The sequence below is a fragment of the Gymnoscopelus microlampas genome (assembly GCF_963454915.1).
Source record: "Gymnoscopelus microlampas genome assembly, chromosome: 3".
Lineage (NCBI taxonomy): Eukaryota > Metazoa > Chordata > Actinopteri > Myctophiformes > Myctophidae > Gymnoscopelus > Gymnoscopelus microlampas.
The window spans coordinates 5,325,870-5,337,435 of NC_139940.1; positions in this window are offsets into that span (position 1 = coordinate 5,325,870).

The window sequence follows — 11,566 nt, forward strand, 5'->3', positions numbered from 1 at the left end:
TGTATGCTCTCCTTTATGTGAACCTGAATACATTGTTAAGATTTGTGTGTGTGTGTGTGTGTGTGTGTGTGTGTGTGTGTGTGTGTGTGTGTGTGTGTGTGTGTGTGTGTGTGTGTGTGTGTGTGTGTGTGTGTGTGTGTGTGTGTGTGTGTATGTGTGCGTGTGTGTGTGTGTGTGTGTGTGTGTGTGTGTGTGTGTGTGTGTGTGTGTGTGTGTGTGTGTGTGTGTGTCTGTGTGTGTGTGTGTGTGTGTGTGTGTGTGTGTCTGTGTGTGTGTTTAATAAAGTTACCTCTGTTTGGAAGGGTAGTACTAACCAACCATTTAATGGATATTATACAACAAAAATAATGAATGAGGAGGGAGGCCATTGTAGGCTACAATGCAAAATAATAGTTTTAATTCCTCCTTTAAATACGTCTCTTTTTACAATTTTGTTTAGGCAAATGAACATACAGGCAACACATTTCAAGTACAAAAAACTCTTCCTTAGGCAGCTTGCCTGAGGAGGACATTAGATTTTTGCCTGCATGGGGACCCTAGGACTCTCCACCTCTTTGTGTAGCACATACAATCTACTAAAAGCTAATAAATGTTATGATTCTATTCCTGATTTTGGAATATTTCCTCAATATTTCTTCAAAAAACAAATCAGGCAATGTCATCCTGGAACATTGCCAGTGAGTCTGTAAACACTCAGCTAGAGAATGATGCAATCTCTCATCTTTCATTGCAGTGAGTTAAACAAATAAGAAAAAAATGGGGGGTTCCAGGAGGTCCCCAGCTAAAGTATTGAAAGATAAGAACCAAATGGACCTTTACGTGTCTGTACAAATGGTGTTTGATTTGTTTACTCTCAGAGTAATGGGGGTCCATGGCCTTAATACATCCATTGAGATACGTGAACTAACATACACACGTACATGTATAGCCTACATACAAACAGTGGTTTCATGTATTATTTATTAGTAAGACATGTAGGACTAAAATCATCAAACTAAAGGGAGCATATAAACTTTTCACCAACTTTTCTGTATGAGAGATAATAAATTTATATCTGGTACAAAACAGAATCTGCTACTTACAAGGTTATCAGCAATTACACATATGTTTATACACTTATTGTTATAAAATCACACACAGACACTGTCTTGTCATTGAATTTCTTCAACTATATACTTCTATGTGTTGGTGTTGCCTCGACCCATGATAGACTTCTTAGTGTTTCTCTCAGGTTTCAAAAGCATTATATAACACTTTGGTCCAAACAATGCCACCAACACACCAGAACTAGATGCTAAAATAGCAAATACCTCCACTACATCTGCATATTTGCCTGGAGAACTGATATATGCTGGGATGAAGGCTATCCACACGGCACAGAAGATCAACATGCTGAAAGTGATTAACTTGGCTTCATTGAAGTTGTCTGGAAGATTCCTTGCCATGAATGCTAGGAGGAAGCTGAGGAGTGCCAGTAAACCAATATAACCTAACAACACTCCAAAACCAACTGTTGATCCCACATCACACTCATAGACTATCTTATCACTGTGGTATTGTGTGTTTTTATAAGGAGCAGGTGAGGCAGACACAAGCCAGGCTGTGCAGATAGATGCCTGGATTAAAGTAAGAACCAGAACTGTTCCTCTCTGCTGCATGGCACCGAACCACTTCATAATGTCTGCACCCCCAGGCTTGGAGGCCTTGAACACAGCCAACACCACCATAGTCTTTACCAGGATACATGAGACACACAGCACAAAGCTGATTCCAAATGCTGCATGCCTCATTTGGCAAGTCCAGAGCCTGGGGCGGCCAATGAACAGAAGTGAGCACAAGAAACAGAGTTTGAGAGACAGCAAAAGGTTGAAGCTGAGTTCTGAGTTGTTGGCTCGTACCATGGGTGTGTTTCGATAATAGATGAAGACTCCCAGGACAATGGCACAGATAAGTGTGCCTAGCAGTGAGATGGCTGTCAAGGAGATACCCAGGGCCTCATTGTAGGAGAGGAACTCCACGCTCTTAGGGACACAGTGGTCACGCTGGGGACTGGACCAGAAGTCCTCTGGACAACTGGTGCACCCTGTAGAGTCTAACAAAGAGGACAAGATTTGAAGGAACATACAGGTACAGTTTATTATAAAGATAAACTACTGTACATTGCTACATAATGTAAACCCACCAGTCTCGCTGCTGATCTCTCCCTCAGAGCAAGCAATGCAGTCAAAGCAGCAGACAGGTTCTCCTTTCCTTCTGGCAACACGGGTTCCAGGAGAACAGCTCTCACTGCACACTGACCGAGGAGGCTACAGAGGAAAGTAACAATGATCGATTTCAGTCTAAACTAAATTACATTCACATCATGACATAAGTTATTTTAGAAAGCCAAAGTGACCTTTGTGAATTCAAAGTTCCAGAGGATTCTGTGTTCATCAAGGATGAGTTCTTCACCTGCGGAGGCTGACTTCTTGACCACACCCACATTGTGAACCTTAGTGCTTCGATCAGGGAGCCACACCCAGTTCAAGATATCCCAGATTGGTAAAACATCCCCATTCTCATCAAACGATACATCATCACCAAATGATGTGGTGAAGTTGACCTTTTCCAGGTAATGCATAAGCTAGAAATGGTGAGCAAAATTATGAAAATCAAGAGACTTTAAAACAAATACGTTATACCAGTGTTTCTCAAAGTGGGGTCAGAGGACCCCCTATAGGGGTCCTTGAGGGGGTTAGAGGTAAATTTAAAAAATGCTGCCGTTGTTATTATTGCAGTGAATATGATATAATAGTCAACTATTATATTATCCATATTCACTGTAATAATAACAACAGACAAAAAGTTGTTTCGTTTTAAGTTAGGCAATATTATGTTTACAATCTACGTAATCATTTGGTATGAACACCAGCATTCTTAATCCTGTATCATACAAACTAAACCGCGTGTAAATCGGTTCAGAACTCAGCGAGTTGTGGTGCTTTTCATGCCTCAATAAGCTCAGTTTATACTTCGACGCACGCGGTATCGCACATCGAAAATCGCCGATCTACAAACTCACAACAAGCCGCTTTTTCAGCAATCAGTTTATCTGTCAGTCCTTGTCCCTTTTATGCCCATATATGGAGATCCCTGATGTCATATGCCCATATATGGGCATGCCCCCCTCAGTGCCCATATATGGAGTTGAGTGATTTGTTTGCGCTTAATGCCATGATGACACATTGAGGTTAGACAACACACTCCATATTTGGGCGTAGCGTAGCTGCATTTGGGAACTTCTTATGGCGTAGACCTGGTGTCAGAGCCAGAGGACAGCCCACCGGCTGGTTCTCCCTTAAGCTAATTTTAATATAGGATATATAGGATATTGAATGATCATTCAAAATCGATTGAATGATCATGCTCTGAAAACATCAACAGGCAAATAGTGAATTAGTATCACACCTGCCATGGCTGCATTGTTTGCAAAGTGGCACAGCTGTGCCCAATGAAAGGCCCTCTTCCTGGCACACACTGCAGCATGTCATGGAGGGCATGGGCCAGGGCATACACAGCCTTGTATACATTGTACTCTATCCTTAGTTCAGACACATCCAAAAGGGTTGTTTCTGATGTTCCTAGGTCCTCTTGTCCAGTACACACCTCTCCACCAGCATCCACCCACTCTGACGGAACGGGTGCAAATTTACACTGAAATGTGTGCTCCCAAAACTGCCTCACCTAAAGAAACACAATGAAGACTTAAATCAGTATCGAGGCAGGTCCAAAAAAAAACAACGTTTTTTAAGCAGCCTCTGCTGGTCACTACCGTCATTGCAGGTCTATTGCCGAGTCCTGCATTACCCAGAATTCCATTTGTTTTCACCGGAAGGCGGAAGCATTTAAAAAAAACGTTATTTTAATTGTTTTATACTATCTACGGATCGTTTCTCTTAGCCAGTGGAGCTTTAGTTACTGTGAGCTGTGCTTTCCTTTGCTGTTGTTTTTCCATCTTCAAATCCTATAATAATTTTTAAAACACTTCTGGGGTAATTTTAATTTTTACTCTGGCCCCAGACCGTTCTTAAATAGCTTAATTCAATATTTGATTTTCTTTATATTAGACACAAAGTACAATGGGCTTATAGGAGGGCGGTGTGTCTGATCAAATTAATATCAATATCTAAATGTTGAATCAAACAACTTAAAAACGGCGAGATACCCCTTTAAGCATAAATAAAGTAACAATTGTCATTTAGAAATTACAGCTTAAATACTAAATTAAACAAAAGACTCACTATGGTATTTCCATTTGTTTTGTCAGGATCGTTGTGAGGATGTATTTTTAACAAGAAATCCTTTAAACCTGGTATCTCTCCACGATGCATGGCGACCCCTAGAGTGCCTGCCAGGTACGGCATGTAGCGAGGAGCCTGGAAATGTGCATTTGTCGTCCAACCCGCAGCAGCAAGCCATTGCAGACCTGTCACATTCTGTCTTACAACCTGTTGATTGTGTGGAAACACTTCTTTTTAACAATATCTCATGTCCTCCAAACTATTTATAGAATCTTCCCAAAACGTTGCCATACTACTAACTAGTCCTACATACTTTTGCCTAGAAACTCCATTCATACTTCAAAAGATTCAGCTTACTGTGGACACGTGTGTTTGTTCATGTTACTTTGAAATGTTTCGTAGTTTTTTTTAATATTTGACTTTCAACACCCAACAAAGTCACTTATTTCAAGTGAAACTTATTTTATTCTTTCACTTGTTTGCAGTCATGTTACTTTAGCATGCTTCAACTTACAGACTCCATTCAAACTTTAAAAAGTTGAGGTATATTCTGACTTCCATTGCTGTGTTTAACCTTTTGATCACGTTTATACTTTTGAAGCTATCCCACTTCAAAGCATAATGTGGATCATCTCACAGTCTTTTCAGCTTTTCCAATACACACTAATGGTGTTTGCTAGAAGGGAGAGAGAAGGACACAGGAGGTATGACCCTTGCGTTTGTAAAGTCACTGCGGCCACAATTTTTACACTACAGATATATTTTTACATCACCATGTTTGCACGGGTCTGCTCTCCCATTTAATCCAAGATCTAAGCTGTGTGATGTATACATTTTGAGTTAAGACCATTAATATCAACCCATGTCCCTCTGCACTGTAGCAATTAGTGCACCTGGGGCTGTTTCAGGCTTAGCCTGTCAAAGTGGTGCAAAGTAACTAAGTGCATTTACGCTAGTAGGCTACTATACAATAATGTACAGTGATTGCAGTGCAGTACACACACACACACACACACACACACACACACACACACACACACACACACACACACACACACACACACACACACACACACACACACACACACACACACACACACACACACACACACACACACACACACACACACACACTGAGAGCACTGCCTGGGACCTATTTTTATACAATAACACTTTGGCTTGAAGCTAGCCCACACTGTTTCTTCAGGAACAGTATTTTTTAGTTAATTCATGGAATTTGATTAGTGTAGTAGAGGCTAGACGGACATGGGTCTGTTCAAATGCACATACATATAGAGTATAAGGAGTTTCTAGCTAAAACTGTGAAGGACTAGTTAGGTGCCAAAAGGGGGGGGGGGGGGGGGGGGGGTATAAAGAAAGAAAGAAAGAAAGAAAGAAAGAAAGAAAGAAAGAAAGAAAAAATAAATAAACACTGAGTGTTTCATACTCAAAGGTTACATACAGTACATACATACATACATACATACATACATACATACATACATACATACATACATACATACATACATACATACATACATACATACATACATACATAAATACATACATCATGCATGCATTTAATTTCAAAAACCTAATAATAACACAAACCTCCTCCATGAGATTAAGCATATAGGTCCCAAATGTAAAAGCAATGACCACACGAGCTGTGGATTGCTTCATCACAGTGACGATCCTGTCCAGTTTGTCCAGGTCATTGTCCCAGGGCAGGGCCTCTGAATAAGCCACACAACCCAAACCAGACCGGGCCAGGTCGGACAGGAAGGTTCGGCCAGCATTGCGGCCATAAGCACCATCGTTAAACAGCAATCCTACCCAGGTCCATCCAAACTGCCTCATAAGCAGCAGCATAGCTCGCACCTAAAGAACCAGAAACAGATCAGAAAATAATCTTATTCTATCTCTATCCTCTCACTACACATTGATCAGCAGGCACGAAAAAAACAAATTCCACCCACTCACGTGCAGTAACAATAAAAGTGATTCTGATCCATATTTTTCTGAGGTATACATTGCTTTGCAGATTTATATTACAAACCATACATTAACCACTTAAAGCTCTATTATGTTATTTGTTTGTGTGAATAAAATGTTATTATGTCCAATCTGTATGGTAGAGTATGTTAATACAATATAACTTATACAATTGGGGTGGTTGTATTTGGTCTCCCTGCTCCTCTATTGAGGCATTTAGATCTTGTGTCTATAGGTTTGGTTGGACATGGGATTTGACAGGATCCTGTTTCTGGTTTGACAAAAATGACCTTAAGGTCAAAATTCAATTTCTCCCCAGAGCAAGCAGGCAGGCTCTATTAGCTCATTGGTGAAAATGTTATATAATATTTTGATGCCAATACTTCTGTACTTTTACTTAAAGGACAACTTATCTTCATATAATTGGTCCTCACTAACACTCATTAATATAATAATAATATATGGTACCATGTTTGTCTACCCGGTCTGTGTCTCAGAGGTGGGCTGTGGACAGATCAGAAACCCGCCTACCAGTGACATCATTGATGGGGAATCCAACCTGATATGTCCACAGCCCTCCTATGAGACAAACCGAGTTGAATTATTATTATATATTGAATTATTATTATATATTATTATATTTTTAATGATTATTAGTGAGGTCCAATTATATGAAAATAGGTTGAAAATGGATGAAGTCGTCCTTTAAGTAAAATGGTTTGAATACAAACCTTTTACTTATAACAGAGTATTTCTACATTGTGATATTACAAGTAAAAAAAACAACAACAACTCAGTACTTCTTCCACCACTGTTCACATAGTGGTAAATCCACACATCTGCTACACCAGGGGTGTCCAAACCTTTTTCAAAGGAAAATGTGAATGACCTTAGGGCCGACTACAGCTGTCATACTGTAAATAACAAAGTTACATACTAATGCATCGCATTACAACAGTTGTGTTTAACTACAGTGCAATATCAGTAGTATGTAGCCTCATTTACAATAAGTAAATCATCTGTGCTGTGAACAGAACAAAAACTATTCACATTTGTTTTTTTCACATGCATGCACTGCCTTACTACTTATACTGTATCTACAGTCCAATAATTGCCTTTTGTTCAAATGACAGTGTAGCCATAATGTAACCAGGTATGAAAAGTTATCTAAATTAAAAAAGCTTTACAAATTCTATTGAGGAATAGCCTACTGCCCAGGTTAATTTCAAAACAATGTCAATGTATGAATTTCACATGACTATACTGGTGGGCCATAAATAATACATAGTTAGGAAGCCGTGGGCCACATAAAATCTGTCCACGTGCCACTATTGGCCCCTGGAATACCTGTATACCTGGAAGTCATTACTTGGGGTTGTTCTAAAGAAGGACGGGAACTGATTCAGGTCACTCAGAGTAGAGGAAGCAGCAGTTTGACTTATCTGAAAAAGGCACAAAACATCTGTTCTGTAATATACTACATTTGTCTTACACATTTCCCATGCAAACAGAGCATGTGAGCTGAGGGAGGAAGAAAAAAGAAAGAAGAGTAAAAAAAAAAAAAAAAAAGCTGCATTGTCTTTATCCTCAAACAAAACGGCAGCCTTTGCCACTTTGAATCACATTTCAGAAACCAATTGGAGCACAATGTGCTCTTTTAACACAATCTGCCCCATAATCACAAAGTACCTTTTGAAAACCTGCTTCACACTAAATCTGCCCTCTCAGTTCACATGCTCTGCCTAATATATGTCTTTCAACAAGCAGTGAAAAGACTCAGCACATTATTTATCATATTTTACATTTGTGAATAACCTAACAAAATGAAGCATATCAAATATATCATGGTAAAAGGGGATTTAAGGTGGAAACCTACCATGGGTACTCTGTATAAACCTAATATTCTAGAGAGAGCTATAGAACCGGATGAGGTCGCAGGACCCACAATTCCCAGCACTGGAGGAGACCCAACACAGCTCTCATCCAACTGAAAGTGCTCCTCTCTCCCACTGACCAACGTCAAGGCTGCACGGAATTCAACTCCACGCGTCAAACAGTTATCATAGAGATCATAGCCCAGAGTCACATCGGGCAGTAAGCTGGGGTTTCTGTTGATTTCAGTTATGGCATAAGCCATGGCCTGGGCATCCCTGAATCCTCGAAGGTGAAAACTAACACACAAAATCACACCGTAACCATGCATATGTATCTTTGTAGAAATATGCAACTAAATACAATGGTACCGACTATCAACACAAGTTACATTCTCTTGCTTGCTTTTGTATTTGTAGTCGCGATACACACCTATAGCAAGTAAACTCGTGTGGCTTGGAGGTGAAAGACAGCTCAGGGAAGACAGAGGAGAAATGGATCATAAACAAACCACCCAGAATGACGTCCCCAGCCTTGTACATTCTGTTCAGCTTAAACTGTGCCTGTATCTGACATGAAGAGGAAGGTGAGGAAGACAAAGGAGAGAATAAAGAGAACAACATCAAGTACATGAAAAGCAGGTGTGTGTCTCGACAAGCCCTCATGACTGTCCTCCCCGTCTAACCCCCTCTCCCAAATCCTTTGTCCAATTGTTACATCTTATACACAGTGCTATGCTATGCCATCCCTTGTGCCACCTTATGCCATTACGTAATCTTTCACAACACCCATCAGTGCTAAGTCATCCCCTGTGCCAACCCATGCCTCTACGTAATCTCTACCACCCATCTGGGCAGAGGCACAAGTAGGGGCAGGGCTTTTGAACCTTTTGACACCCCAGTTTGATAAGATTTATTCCACGGACCCCCGTTGCACACCATTTGTCATCTCTGGGACCCCAATCAACATTTGGTTCCATTTGTACTCTCAGAGTTACAGACCCGTGAGGCTTTTTTTCAGAGAGGCAAATCAGGAGAAAGTCATCTTTATTATCAACCCTTCTCTGTCCCAGCAACACACTCTGTTGGGATGGCAGATCTTCCCAAAAATTAACCGTCTTTGATTTAAGTAACCACGCACTGGTGTGTGTGTGTGTGTGTGTGTGTGTGTGTGTGTGTGTGTGTGTGTGTGTGTGTGTGTGTGTGTGTGTGTGTGTGTGTGTGTGTGTGTGTGTGTCATACCACACTGTCAGACAGACTATACGGAGTAGCACAGATGCACCCTATAGGGTCAGCTCAACACCTGCTCCTATTACCAGTATATCATTTATTAGTTTTATAGTTGCCTCTTGTTGGAAGGGTACAGTTCTACTGTACTGCTAACCAACCATTTAATGGATATTACACAAAAACACATTGTACAATGCAAACTAATAATTTTTAATTCCTTTAAATAAGTCTATTTTTACAACTTTTGTTTAGGCAAACGAACATACAAATGGCTAAAGATCTTACAGAGACTACTCTGCAACACACTTCAAGTACAAAACTCTTCCTCAGGCAGCTGGCTGAGGACATTTTTCCCTGCTTGGGGACCCTAGGACTCTCCACCTCTTTATGTGGCTCTAAAATCTACTATAAGCCAGCAGTATCGGTCTATTTGCCATGTACACTTGCCTTGTGTGCGACACCTGCCCTTTTCTTATAAATGTTATGCTTTTTATACCTGATTTTGGATTATTTCCTCAATATGTCTTCAAAAAAAAAAACAGTCAGTGTCATCCCTTGTGTCCCCTATAGGGGCACAGGTTCTTTGAGAGCTCCAGCAGCAGGAAAATAACCAGTGAGTATGTAAACACTCAACTAGAGAATGATGCAATCTCTCAGCTTTCATTGCTCAAACTGGGAGGAAACTATTAGTGAGTTAAACAAATACAAACATAAAACTGCATTGCAGAACCAAACCAAAGGTTTTAGGGTGATCCTTCATATTGGGGGGGTGAGATGATTGGTTTCTAAAACAGTGGCCGTAGCTTTTTGTGCTTGCCGGTGTTCTTGTAACAACTTGCATTCAGAAGTGTAAGGGGATCCCCAGGTGTCCTTGAGGGGGTTGTAGAAGGTCCCCAGCTACATTATTGATAGTCTAGAAAAAGTGCTCCTCGGAGCACAGGTCTCTGCCAGGTCAGGTAGGTTATTGTGGGCCAGCAATGTTCGAAATTCGCTAATCTGCGTGTTGTTTGGACAAAATCTGTAGGAGTAATATAAAAAAATCTGCCTCCTGGTGGTGCTGTAACAGGACAATGTGAAAAGGGTGGCATTTCTTCCTCGGCCTGTAGTGGACCGTGTGTGCAAAGTTTCACGGCAATCGGATGCTGCGTTTATGATTTGAGGCATTTTGACAAAACAAGGCACTTCTGCAAACTTTAGATGGCAATCTCAGCCAATCAGGGTGGATTATGAAAAATCGGACAGATCGTACTGTGTACCGATTTGCGTGATGTTTGGATAAAATATCATAGACTAATATCAAGAAATGTGTTTTGCAAAAATCGGTCTCCTAGAGGCACTGATTTGAAAAATGCAGGGCAGGGGTTTTTCCTAGGGAGTGTGCGTGCAAAGTTTCACGCCGATCGGTCCAGTTGTAGGTAAAAACACGAATCGGCCTGTTATAGCGCCACCATGAGGCCAATTTGAAAAATGTAGGGTGGCATTTCTTCCTCGGCCAAAGTGTTCATGATTTGCGGCATTTTGTTCAAAACGGACCACTCCTGGACACTTTGGCGGTAGCCAATCAGGATGGAATAGGAAAAATCCAGCAGACCTGTTTGGTTTAATGACTATAGAGATACTGTGTACCAATTTTCGTTATGTTTGGACAACATCTGTAGGAGTGATTTAAAAAAAAAAAAATTAAGATCGGCCTCCTGGTGGTGCTATAACAGGCCCATGTGAAACATCTGGGGCAGAGGCGTCCAGGGAATGTGCGTGCACAGTTTCACGTCGATCGGGGCCAACGGTGCCGGACATTAGCTGTCCAAAGACGGACAGATGGACGGACAGACATGGACAGACGGACAGGGTGCAAAACATAGTCTCGGCCACGCCTTCGGTCTGGCGGAGACATAAGAACCAAATAGACCTTTACAGGTCTGTAACTCTGAGAGTGTACACATGGTTTGTAATGTATACTCTCAGAGTAATGGGGGTCGGTGGCCTTAATACCTATACCACTGAGATACAGACGGACTACATACAGTACGTACAGGGATTTTGTGCATTTATTAGTAAGATATTTAGGTCTAAAATCATCAAACTTAAAGAGCATAATCAACTTTTCACCAACTTTTATGTATGATAGATAATACATTTACATCTCTGACTGGATCCCTACTTTAAATATATGTGGTACAAAATCTGCTA